We start from the raw sequence: 12,632 nt of genomic DNA, 5'->3' as shown, positions 1-12,632 counted from the left end.
ATCAAGCTCGTAGTTTTCCTTCAAATCTTGAAAGCTCTCAGTGAGAACATCATAGGCTGCAGGACGCCCCGTAACTTGATTACTTCAACAGAAAGAAGAGCAGACAGCTCCACAAATATGCGAGGCGCAGAGAGCGCAAGGCGAGCCGCACACGTTTCGGTGGCTGAGAGAGGGCAGTTTTTGCTTCTGCATTTCCCAAGTAAGGACGCATGACAACAAGCGATCGCGGTGCTCATCTACGACATAGTGGTGATGAGTTTTCAGTACGTGTTCTTTTGAACGAGCAATGAGGTTGCCGCCTCGGACAGCTGACTGCACGCTCTCATTGTGCCACGTGATGAGAATTCACCAGGCTCGTTCAGTCATTAGTCACATTCCATCGCTTGCCATAAGCAGACGCTGCGAAGTGATGTGGATATCAGTTCCCAGTCTTGTGGAAGAGGAGGAAAAGAGCACACAAGGGCTCGTCCGGGAGTTGAACCCGGGACCTCTCGCACCCGAAGCGAGAATCATACCACTAGACCAACGAGCCACAGCAGCACTTTCCATTTCAATCTGTCGCGAGCTTGAGGATGGGGGAGAGGCGTCATTCGCTCGTCCAGTCAGACCTTCATCAATAAGTCAAGAAAGCCGCAATTACACGACTGCCTTGTAGACGAAGGGCAGTGAACTGTGCCCGGTAAGAGGGGAACAAGCGGCACTAGGTGACGCCGAGGCATAAGCCCCAGCGAGGGGGGTTGGTTTGTATGGTACAGCGTTTGCTTTTTATGTGGGAGGTAGCAGGATCAATTCCCGCATCCTCCAGGTGTGTGCTTAGAGCTTGATGTGCCAAAAGGTGTCCTTTAGCCTGTGGTCACGCCTTGCAGGGAGAGCATCGTGCAGCTGTCAAGCGTTTCGCAGCCACGCCCCCTTTTCATCTTCTCTCTGGCTTAAGCGTCTCCGCCACTCTCTCTTGACATTTCATGTCAGCTTGTCAGAAGTCCGAGTGACAATTTTAATGGCTGAGTGAGGGCACGATGCTGAAGCAGAGAGGCCACTTCAGCCAGAGAGACTTGTGCTAGGTGAGATCTGAAAGACGGACTCACAACAGAAACAGACCAAAAATGTATGGGTGAGATCAAAAGGCAAATGCAACATTCAGCAGAGGGCGTCTAAAGATTAGGGAACGGGCGACTGAAATCCATGTGAGGCAAACTTTCCGGTGTGTGTCCTGCAGCTGGGTTTGTTGGCGTAATTGGTAGTGCGTCAGTCTCGTCATCTGAAGGGCCTGAGTTTGATCCTCACACGGGGCAGGGCTGCTTCCTCTCTTGCTCTTTTCAAACACTTGCGGCAACTGTTCGCTCATAACCACGTCTGGAATGCGTGACCTTTACACGGGCGAGAAGCAACGCCGCATCCCTTTTCTAAAGAACATTCACATTCAGAAATAAGTCAAGAAATTTGCCATTACTTTCGCTCGCACTGCTGTCAGCCTGCCCATGTTGACCAAAGAAAGATTCACTCGGCGTCAACATGACAGAACAGCGATCACTTGAAAACAATGTTCCACACTCCGTAAGCAAGAACTTCAGTGTTTGCAGTCACCCGATATGCCGATAGTCAAAGGAGCGCAAAACACGAAGCGTCAAAAGACAAGATGAGTTGATGGAAAGAGCGTTGAATTGATGAGCACAAAAGTTCAGCTCGTACAATAGGCAACGAAGGTCCCAGCGTCGTCATCGCACTTGAAAGGACTGCCTTGCAGACCAAGGGCAGTGGGCGGTGCCCGGTAAGAGGGGCAGAGGCGGTAAGACATGATGCCGAGAAGCATGAAGCGAGGAGGATGAGCTCAAATGGTAGAGCGCTCGCTTAGCATGCCAGAGGTAGCGGGATTGATGCCCGCATCCTCCAGGTCTGAGTTTAGAGCTCCAGGAGCCTGGTGCTCTCATTTAGCCTCTGTGACTTCTGACAGGTGCTCCTCCGTTGCGGAGAGAATGTCCTTCAATTGTCAAGCGTTGAAGGGCCACACCTCCTTCCCAACCTCAGTCTGCACTGAGTGCGTCTCCGGCATTTTCTCGTCCAATTTGTCAGCTTAGCAAGTGAAAAGTATATCCGAGTGAAAACAGTGCTGATAATACTCTCAGGAATTGTTAGAAGACGTGCTTTTGATCATCGATTGCTTAACAATCACATTCGTTCGACTTGAGCAATCAAGCTCGTAGTTTTCCTTCAAATCTTGAAAGCTCTCAGTGAGAACATCATAGGCTGCAGGACGCCCCGTAACTTGATTACTTCAACAGAAAGAAGAGCAGACAGCTCCACAAATATGCGAGGCGCAGAGAGCGCAAGGCGAGCCGCACACGTTTCGGTGGCTGAGAGAGGGCAGTTTTTGCTTCTGCATTTCCCAAGTAAGGACGCATGACAACAAGCGATCGCGGTGCTCATCTACGACATAGTGGTGATGAGTTTTCAGTACGTGTTCTTTTGAAAGAGCAATGAGGTTGCCGCCTCGGACAGCTGACTGCACGCTCTCATTGTGCCACGTGATGAGAATTCACCAGGCTCGTTCAGTCATTAGTCACATTCCATTGTTTGCCATAAGCAGACGCTGCGAAGTGATGTGGATATCAGTTCCCAGTCTTGTGGAAGAGGAGGAAAAGAGCACACAAGGGCTCGTCCGGGAGTTGAACCCGGGACCTCTCGCACCCGAAGCGAGAATCATACCACTAGACCAACGAGCCACAGCAGCACTTTCCATTTCAATCTGTCGCGAGCTTGAGGATGGGGGAGAGGCGTCATTCGCTCGTCCAGTCAGACCTTCATCAATAAGTCAAGAAAGCCGCAATTACACGACTGCCTTGTAGACGAAGGGCAGTGAACTGTGCCCGGTAAGAGGGGAACAAGCGGCACTAGGTGACGCCGAGGCATAAGCCCCAGCGAGGGGGGTTGGTTTGTATGGTACAGCGTTTGCTTTTTATGTGGGAGGTAGCAGGATCAATTCCCGCATCCTCCAGGTGTGTGCTTAGAGCTTGATGTGCCAAAAGGTGTCCTTTAGCCTGTGGTCACGCCTTGCAGGGAGAGCATCGTGCAGCTGTCAAGCGTTTCGCAGCCACGCCCCCTTTTCATCTTCTCTCTGGCTTAAGCGTCTCCGCCACTCTCTCTTGACATTTCATGTCAGCTTGTCAGAAGTCCGAGTGACAATTTTAATGGCTGAGTGAGGGCACGATGCTGAAGCAGAGAGGCCACTTCAGCCAGAGAGACTTGTGCTAGGTGAGATCTGAAAGACGGACTCACAACAGAAACAGACCAAAAATGTATGGGTGAGATCAAAAGGCAAATGCAACATTCAGCAGAGGGCGTCTAAAGATTAGGGAACGGGCGACTGAAATCCATGTGAGGCAAACTTTCCGGTGTGTGTCCTGCAGCTGGGTTTGTTGGCGTAATTGGTAGTGCGTCAGTCTCGTCATCTGAAGGGCCTGAGTTTGATCCTCACACGGGGCAGGGCTGCTTCCTCTCTTGCTCTTTTCAAACACTTGCGGCAACTGTTCGCTCATAACCACGTCTGGAATGCGTGACCTTTACACGGGCGAGAAGCAACGCCGCATCCCTTTTCTAAAGAACATTCACATTCAGAAATAAGTCAAGAAATTTGCCATTACTTTCGCTCGCACTGCTGTCAGCCTGCCCATGTTGACCAAAGAAAGATTCACTCGGCGTCAACATGACAGAACAGCGATCACTTGAAAACAATGTTCCACACTCCGTAAGCAAGAACTTCAGTGTTTGCAGTCACCCGATATGCCGATAGTCAAAGGAGCGCAAAACACGAAGCGTCAAAAGACAAGATGAGTTGATGGAAAGAGCGTTGAATTGATGAGCACAAAAGTTCAGCTCGTACAATAGGCAACGAAGGTCCCAGCGTCGTCATCGCACTTGAAAGGACTGCCTTGCAGACCAAGGGCAGTGGGCGGTGCCCGGTAAGAGGGGCAGAGGCGGTAAGACATGATGCCGAGAAGCATGAAGCGAGGAGGATGAGCTCAAATGGTAGAGCGCTCGCTTAGCATGCCAGAGGTAGCGGGATTGATGCCCGCATCCTCCAGGTCTGAGTTTAGAGCTCCAGGAGCCTGGTGCTCTCATTTAGCCTCTGTGACTTCTGACAGGTGCTCCTCCGTTGCGGAGAGAATGTCCTTCAATTGTCAAGCGTTGAAGGGCCACACCTCCTTCCCAACCTCAGTCTGCACTGAGTGCGTCTCCGGCATTTTCTCGTCCAATTTGTCAGCTTAGCAAGTGAAAAGTATATCCGAGTGAAAACAGTGCTGATAATACTCTCAGGAATTGTTAGAAGACGTGCTTTTGATCATCGATTGCTTAACAATCACATTCGTTCGACTTGAGCAATCAAGCTCGTAGTTTTCCTTCAAATCTTGAAAGCTCTCAGTGAGAACATCATAGGCTGCAGGACGCCCCGTAACTTGATTACTTCAACAGAAAGAAGAGCAGACAGCTCCACAAATATGCGAGGCGCAGAGAGCGCAAGGCGAGCCGCACACGTTTCGGTGGCTGAGAGAGGGCAGTTTTTGCTTCTGCATTTCCCAAGTAAGGACGCATGACAACAAGCGATCGCGGTGCTCATCTACGACATAGTGGTGATGAGTTTTCAGTACGTGTTCTTTTGAAAGAGCAATGAGGTTGCCGCCTCGGACAGCTGACTGCACGCTCTCATTGTGCCACGTGATGAGAATTCACCAGGCTCGTTCAGTCATTAGTCACATTCCATTGTTTGCCATAAGCAGACGCTGCGAAGTGATGTGGATATCAGTTCCCAGTCTTGTGGAAGAGGAGGAAAAGAGCACACAAGGGCTCGTCCGGGAGTTGAACCCGGGACCTCTCGCACCCGAAGCGAGAATCATACCACTAGACCAACGAGCCACAGCAGCACTTTCCATTTCAATCTGTCGCGAGCTTGAGGATGGGGGAGAGGCGTCATTCGCTCGTCCAGTCAGACCTTCATCAATAAGTCAAGAAAGCCGCAATTAAACGACTGCCTTGTAGACGAAGGGCAGTGAACTGTGCCCTGTAAGAGGGGAACAAGCGGCACTAGGTGACGCCGAGGCATAAGCCCCAGCGAGGGGGGTTGGTTTGTATGGTACAGCGTTTGCTTTGCATGTGGGAGGTAGCAGGATCAATTCCCGCATCCTCCAGGTGTGTGCTTAGAGCTTGATGTGCCAAAAGGTGTCCTTTAGCCTGTGGTCACGCCTTGCAGGGAGAGCATCGTGCAGCTGTCAAGCGTTTCGCAGCCACACCCCCTTTTCATCTTCTCTCTGGCTTAAGCGTCTCCGCCACTCTCTCTTGACATTTCATGTCAGCTTGTCAGAAGTCCGAGTGACAATTTTAATGGCTGAGTGAGGGCACGATGCTGAAGCAGAGAGGCCACTTCAGCCAGAGAGACTTGTGCTAGGTGAGATCTGAAAGACGGACTCACAACAGAAACAGACCAAAAATGTATGGGTGAGATCAAAAGGCAAATGCAACATTCAGCAGAGGGCGTCTAAAGATTAGGGAACGGGCGACTGAAATCCATGTGAGGCAAACTTTCCGGTGTGTGTCCTGCACCTGGGTTTGTTGGCGTAATTGGTAGTGCGTCAGTCTCGTCATCTGAAGGGCCTGAGTTTGATCCTCACACGGGGCAGGGCTGCTTCCTCTCTTGCTCTTTTCAAACACTTGCGGCAACTGTTCGCTCATAACCACGTCTGGAATGCGTGACCTTTACATGGGCGAGAAGCAACGCCGCATCCCTTTTCTAAAGAACATTCACATTCAGAAATAAGTCAAGAAATTTGCCATTACTTTCGCTCGCACTGCTGTCAGCCTGCCCATGTTGACCAAAGAAAGATTCACTCGGCGTCAACATGACAGAACAGCGATCACTTGAAAACAATGTTCCACACTCCGTAAGCAAGAACTTCAGTGTTTGCAGTCACCCGATATGCCGATAGTCAAAGGAGCGCAAAACACGAAGCGTCAAAAGACAAGATGAGTTGATGGAAAGAGCGTTGAATTGATGAGCACAAAAGTTCAGCTCGTACAATAGGCAACGAAGGTCCCAGCGTCGTCATCGCACTTGAAAGGACTGCCTTGCAGACCAAGGGCAGTGGGCGGTGCCCGGTAAGAGGGGCAGAGGCGGTAAGACATGATGCCGAGAAGCATGAAGCGAGGAGGATGAGCTCAAATGGTAGAGCGCTCGCTTAGCATGCCAGAGGTAGCGGGATTGATGCCCGCATCCTCCAGGTCTGAGTTTAGAGCTCCAGGAGCCTGGTGCTCTCATTTAGCCTCTGTGACTTCTGAGAGGTGCTCCTCCGTTGCGGAGAGAATGTCCTTCAATTGTCAAGCGTTGAAGGGCCACACCTCCTTCCCAACCTCAGTCTGCACTGAGTGCGTCTCCGGCATTTTCTCGTCCAATTTGTCAGCTTAGCAAGTGAAAAGTATATCCGAGTGAAAACAGTGCTGATAATACTCTCAGGAATTGTTAGAAGACGTGCTTTTGATCATCGATTGCTTAACAATCACATTCGTTCGACTTGAGCAATCAAGCTCGTAGTTTTCCTTCAAATCTTGAAAGCTCTCAGTGAGAACATCATAGGCTGCAGGACGCCCCGTAACTTGATTACTTCAACAGAAAGAAGAGCAGACAGCTCCACAAATATGCGAGGCACAGAGAGCGCAAGGCGAGCCGCACACGTTTCGGTGGCTGAGAGAGGGCAGTTTTTGCTTCTGCATTTCCCAAGTAAGGACGCATGACAACAAGCGATCGCGGTGCTCATCTACGACATAGTGGTGATGAGTTTTCAGTACGTGTTCTTTTGAACGAGCAATGAGGTTGCCGACTCGGACAGCTGACTGCACGCTCTCATTGTGCCACGTGATGAGAATTCACCAGGCTCGTTCAGTCATTAGTCACATTCCATCGTTTGCCATAAGCAGACGCTGCGAAGTGATGTGGATATCAGTTCCCAGTCTTGTGGAAGAGAGCACACAAGGGCTCGTCCGGGAGTTGAACCCAGGACCTCTCGCACCCGAAGCGAGAATCATACCACTAGACCAACGAGCCACAGCAGCACTTTCCATTTCAATCTGTCGCGAGCTTGAGGATGGGGGAGAGGCGTCATTCGCTCGTCCAGTCAGACCTTCATCAATAAGTCAAGAAAGCCGCAATTACACGACTGCCTTGTAGACGAAGGGCAGTGAACTGTGCCCGGTAAGAGGGGAACAAGCGGCACTAGGTGACGCCGAGGCATAAGCCCCAGCGAGGGGGGTTGGTTTGTATGGTACAGCGTTTGCTTTTTATGTGGGAGGTAGCAGGATCAATTCCCGCATCCTCCAGGTGTGTGCTTAGAGCTTGATGTGCCAAAAGGTGTCCTTTAGCCTGTGGTCACGCCTTGCAGGGAGAGCATCGTGCAGCTGTCAAGCGTTTCGCAGCCACGCCCCCTTTTCATCTTCTCTCTGGCTTAAGCGTCTCCGCCACTCTCTCTTGACATTTCATGTCAGCTTGTCAGAAGTCCGAGTGACAATTTTAATGGCTGAGTGAGGGCACGATGCTGAAGCAGAGAGGCCACTTCAGCCAGAGAGACTTGTGCTAGGTGAGATCTGAAAGACGGACTCACAACAGAAACAGACCAAAAATGTATGGGTGAGATCAAAAGGCAAATGCAACATTCAGCAGAGGGCGTCTAAAGATTAGGGAACGGGCGACTGAAATCCATGTGAGGCAAACTTTCCGGTGTGTGTCCTGCAGCTGGGTTTGTTGGCGTAATTGGTAGTGCGTCAGTCTCGTCATCTGAAGGGCCTGAGTTTGATCCTCACACGGGGCAGGGCTGCTTCCTCTCTTGCTCTTTTCAAACACTTGCGGCAACTGTTCGCTCATAACCACGTCTGGAATGCGTGACCTTTACACGGGCGAGAAGCAACGCCGCATCCCTTTTCTAAAGAACATTCACATTCAGAAATAAGTCAAGAAATTTGCCACTACTTTCGCTCGCACTGCTGTCAGCCTGCCCATGTTGCCAAAGAAAGATTCACTCGGCGTCAACATGACAGAACAGCGATCACTTGAAAACAATGTTCCACACTCCGTAAGCAAGAACTTCAGTGTTTGCAGTCACCCGATATGCCGATAGTCAAAGGAGCGCAAAACACGAAGCGTCAAAAGACAAGATGAGTTGATGGAAAGAGCGTTGAATTGATGAGCACAAAAGTTCAGCTCGTACAATAGGCAACGAAGGTCCCAGCGTCGTCATCGCACTTGAAAGGACTGCCTTGCAGACCAAGGGCAGTGGGCGGTGCCCGGTAAGAGGGGCAGAGGCGGTAAGACATGATGCCAAGAAGCATGAATTGAGGGGGATGAGCTTAAATGGTAGAGCGCTCGCTTAGCATGCGAGAGGTAGCGGGATTGATGCCCGCATCCTCCAGGTCTGAGTTTAGAGCTCCAGGAGCCTGGTGCTCTCATTTAGCCTCTGTGACTTCTGACAGGTGCTCCTCCGTTGCGGAGAGAATGTCCTTCAATTGTCAAGCGTTGAAGGGCCACACCTCCTTCCCAACCTCAGTCTGCACTGAGTGCGTCTCCGGCATTTTCTCGTCCAATTTGTCAGCTTAGCAAGTGAAAAGTATATCCGAGTGAAAACAGTGCTGATAATACTCTCAGGAATTGTTAGAAGACGTGCTTTTGATCATCGATTGCTTAACAATCACATTCGTTCGACTTGAGCAATCAAGCTCGTAGTTTTCCTTCAAATCTTGAAACTCTCAGTGAGAACATCATAGGCTGCAGGACGCCCCGTAACTTGATTACTTCAACAGAAAGAAGAGCAGACAGCTCCACAAATATGCGAGGCGCAGAGAGCGCAAGGCGAGCCGCACACGTTTCGGTGGCTGAGAGAGGGCAGTTTTTGCTTCTGCATTTCCCAAGTAAGGACGCATGACAACAAGCGATCGCGGTGCTCATCTACGACATAGTGGTGATGAGTTTTCAGTACGTGTTCTTTTGAACGAGCAATGAGGTTGCCGCCTCGGACAGCTGACTGCACGCTCTCATTGTGCCACGTGATGAGAATTCACCAGGCTCGTTCAGTCATTAGTCACATTCCATCGTTTGCCATAAGCAGACGCTGCGAAGTGATGTGGATATCAGTTCCCAGTCTTGTGGAAGAGGAGGAAAAGAGCACACAAGGGCTCGTCCGGGAGTTGAACCCGGGACCTCTCGCACCCGAAGCGAGAATCATACCACTAGACCAACGAGCCACAGCAGCACTTTCCATTTCAATCTGTCGCGAGCTTGAGGATGGGGGAGAGGCGTCATTCGCTCGTCCAGTCAGACCTTCATCAATAAGTCAAGAAAGCCGCAATTACACGACTGCCTTGTAGACGAAGGGCAGTGAACTGTGCCCGGTAAGAGGGGAACAAGCGGCACTAGGTGACGCCGAGGCATAAGCCCCAGCGAGGGGGGTTGGTTTGTATGGTACAGCGTTTGCTTTTTATGTGGGAGGTAGCAGGATCAATTCCCGCATCCTCCAGGTGTGTGCTTAGAGCTTGATGTGCCAAAAGGTGTCCTTTAGCCTGTGGTCACGCCTTGCAGGGAGAGCATCGTGCAGCTGTCAAGCGTTTCGCAGCCACGCCCCCTTTTCATCTTCTCTCTGGCTTAAGCGTCTCCGCCACTCTCTCTTGACATTTCATGTCAGCTTGTCAGAAGTCCGAGTGACAATTTTAATGGCTGAGTGAGGGCACGATGCTGAAGCAGAGAGGCCACTTCAGCCAGAGAGACTTGTGCTAGGTGAGATCTGAAAGACGGACTCACAACAGAAACAGACCAAAAATGTATGGGTGAGATCAAAAGGCAAATGCAACATTCAGCAGAGGGCGTCTAAAGATTAGGGAACGGGCGACTGAAATCCATGTGAGGCAAACTTTCCGGTGTGTGTCCTGCAGCTGGGTTTGTTGGCGTAATTGGTAGTGCGTCAGTCTCGTCATCTGAAGGGCCTGAGTTTGATCCTCACACGGGGCAGGGCTGCTTCCTCTCTTGCTCTTTTCAAACACTTGCGGCAACTGTTCGCTCATAACCACGTCTGGAATGCGTGACCTTTACACGGGCGAGAAGCAACGCCGCATCCCTTTTCTAAAGAACATTCACATTCAGAAATAAGTCAAGAAATTTGCCATTACTTTCGCTCGCACTGCTGTCAGCCTGCCCATGTTGCCAAAGAAAGATTCACTCGGCGTCAACATGACAGAACAGCGATCACTTGAAAACAATGTTCCACACTCCGTAAGCAAGAACTTCAGTGTTTGCAGTCACCCGATATGCCGATAGTCAAAGGAGCGCAAAACACGAAGCGTCAAAAGACAAGATGAGTTGATGGAAAGAGCGTTGAATTGATGAGCACAAAAGTTCAGCTCGTACAATAGGCAACGAAGGTCCCAGCGTCGTCATCGCACTTGAAAGGACTGCCTTGCAGACCAAGGGCAGTGGGCGGTGCCCGGTAAGAGGGGCAGAGGCAGTAAGACATGATGCCGAGACGCATGAAGCGAGGGGGATTAGCTCAAATGGTAGAGCGCTCGCTTAGCATGCAAGAGGTAGCGGGATCGATGCCCGCATCCTCCAGGTCTGAGTTTGGATCTCCAGAAGCCCGGTGCTCTTGTTTAGCTTCTGCGACTTCTGACAGGTGCTCCTCCGTTGCGGAGAGAATGTCCTTCAGTTGTCAAGCGTTGAAGGGCCACACCTCCTTCCCAACCTCAGTCTGCACTGAGTGCGTCTCCGGCATTTTCTCGTCCAATTTGTCAGCTTAGCAAGTGAAAAGTATATCCGAGTGAAAACAGTGCTGATAATACTCTCAGGAATTGTTAGAAGACGTGCTTTTGATCATCGATTGCTTAACAATCACATTCGTTCGACTTGAGCAATCAAGCTCGTAGTTTTCCTTCAAATCTTGAAAGCTCTCAGTGAGAACATCATATGCTGCAGGACGCCCCGTAACTTGATTACTTCAACAGAAAGAAGAGCAGACAGCTCCACAAATATGCGAGGCGCAGAGAGCGCAAGGCGAGCCGCACACGTTTCGGTGGCTGAGAGAGGGCAGTTTTTGCTTCTGCATTTCCCAAGTAAGGACGCATGACAACAAGCGATCGCGGTGCTCATCTACGACATAGTGGTGATGAGTTTTCAGTACGTGTTCTTTTGAAAGAGCAATGAGGTTGCCGCCTCGGACAGCTGACTGCACGCTCTCATTGTGCCACATGATGAGAATTCACCAGGCTCGTTCAGTCATTAGTCACATTCCATCGTTTGTCATAAGCAGACGCTGCGAAGTGATGTGGATATCAGTTCCCAGTCTTGTGGAAGAGGAGGAAAGGTGCACACAAGGGCTCGTCCGGGAGTTGAACCCGGGACCTCTCGCACCCTAAGCGAGAATCATACCACTAGACCAACGAGCCACAGCAGCACTTTCCATTTCAATCTGTCAGTGAGCTTGAGGATGGGGGAGAGGCGTCATTCGCTCGTCCAGTCAGACCTTCATCAATAAGTCAAGAAAGCCGCAATTACACGACTGCCTTGCAGACGAAGGGCAGTGAACTGTGCCCGGTAAGAGGGGAACAAGCGGCACTAGGTGACGCCGAGGCATAAGCCCCAGCGAGGGGGGTTGGCTTGTATGGTACAGCCCTTGCTTTGCATGTGGGAGGTAGCAGGATCAATTCCCGCATCCTCCAGGTGTGTGCTTAGAGCTTGATGAGCATCGTGCAGCTGTCAAGCGTTTCGCTGCCACGCCCCCTTTTCATCTTCTCTCTGGCTTAAGCGTCTCCGCCACTCTCTCTTGACATTTCATGTCAGCTTGTCAGAAGTCCGAGTGACATTTTTAATGGCTGAGTGAGGGCACGATGCTGAAGCAGAGAGGCCACTTCAGCCAGAGAGACTTATGCTAGGTGAGATCTGAAAGACGGACTCGCAACAGAAACAGACCAAAAATGTATCGGTGAGATCAAAAGGCAAATGCAACATTCAGCAGAGGGCGTCTAAAGATTAGGGAACGGGCGACTGAAATCCATGTGAGGCAAACTTTCCGGTGTGTGTCCTGTAGCTGGGCTTGTTGGCGTAATTGGTAGTACGTCAGTCTCGTCCTCTGAAGGGCCTGAGTTTGATCCTCACACGGGGCAGGGCTGCTTCCTCTCTTGCTCTTTTCAAACACTTGCGGCAACTGTTCGCTCATAACCACGTCTGGAATGCGTGACCTTTACACGGGCGAGAAGCAATGCCGCATCCCTTTTCTAAAGAACATTCACATTCAGAAATAAGTCAAGAAATTTGCCATATCTTTCGCTCGCACTGCTGTCAGCCTGCCCATGTTGCCAAGCAAAGATTCACTCGGCGTCACCATGACAGAACAGCGATCACTTGAAAACAATGTTCCACACTCCGTAAGCAAGAACTTCAGTGTTTGCAGTCACCCGATATGCCAATAGTCAAAGGAGCGCAAAACACGAAGCGTCAAAAGACAAGATGAGTTGATGGAAAGAGCGTTGAATTGATGAGCACAAAAGTTCAGCTCGTACAAAAGGCAACGAAGGTCTAGGCGTTGTCATCGCATTTGAAAGGACTGCCTTGCAGACTA

General features: G+C 50.6%; 6 non-coding genes across 6 annotated transcripts; all 6 read right to left on the bottom strand.

Annotated features, from left to right (window-relative positions):
• Positions 1 to 460: 460 nt before the first annotated feature.
• trnap-cgg (transfer RNA proline (anticodon CGG)) lies at positions 461 to 532 on the bottom strand. The gene has a single exon. It is a non-coding gene; the product is annotated as a tRNA-Pro (tRNA).
• A 2,116-nt stretch (positions 533 to 2,648) lies between these two features.
• trnap-cgg (transfer RNA proline (anticodon CGG)) lies at positions 2,649 to 2,720 on the bottom strand. The gene has a single exon. It is a non-coding gene; the product is annotated as a tRNA-Pro (tRNA).
• A 2,116-nt stretch (positions 2,721 to 4,836) lies between these two features.
• On the bottom strand, positions 4,837 to 4,908 carry trnap-cgg (transfer RNA proline (anticodon CGG)). The gene has a single exon. It is a non-coding gene; the product is annotated as a tRNA-Pro (tRNA).
• A 2,107-nt stretch (positions 4,909 to 7,015) lies between these two features.
• On the bottom strand, positions 7,016 to 7,087 carry trnap-cgg (transfer RNA proline (anticodon CGG)). Its single transcript has one exon. It is a non-coding gene; the product is annotated as a tRNA-Pro (tRNA).
• Positions 7,088 to 9,201: 2,114 nt separating this feature from the next.
• Positions 9,202 to 9,273, bottom strand: trnap-cgg (transfer RNA proline (anticodon CGG)). The gene has a single exon. It is a non-coding gene; the product is annotated as a tRNA-Pro (tRNA).
• A 2,115-nt stretch (positions 9,274 to 11,388) lies between these two features.
• Positions 11,389 to 11,460, bottom strand: trnap-agg (transfer RNA proline (anticodon AGG)). Its single transcript has one exon. It is a non-coding gene; the product is annotated as a tRNA-Pro (tRNA).
• Between the last annotated feature and the right edge of the window lie 1,172 nt (positions 11,461 to 12,632).

The sequence above is a fragment of the Lepisosteus platostomus genome, chromosome 5, assembly GCF_059453375.1.
Source record: "Lepisosteus platostomus isolate fLepPlt1 chromosome 5, fLepPlt1.hap1, whole genome shotgun sequence".
NCBI classification, from domain to species: domain Eukaryota; kingdom Metazoa; phylum Chordata; class Actinopteri; order Semionotiformes; family Lepisosteidae; genus Lepisosteus; species Lepisosteus platostomus.
Note: the sequence above shows the minus strand (reverse complement) of the source record. Positions and strands in the feature narration are given on the sequence as shown.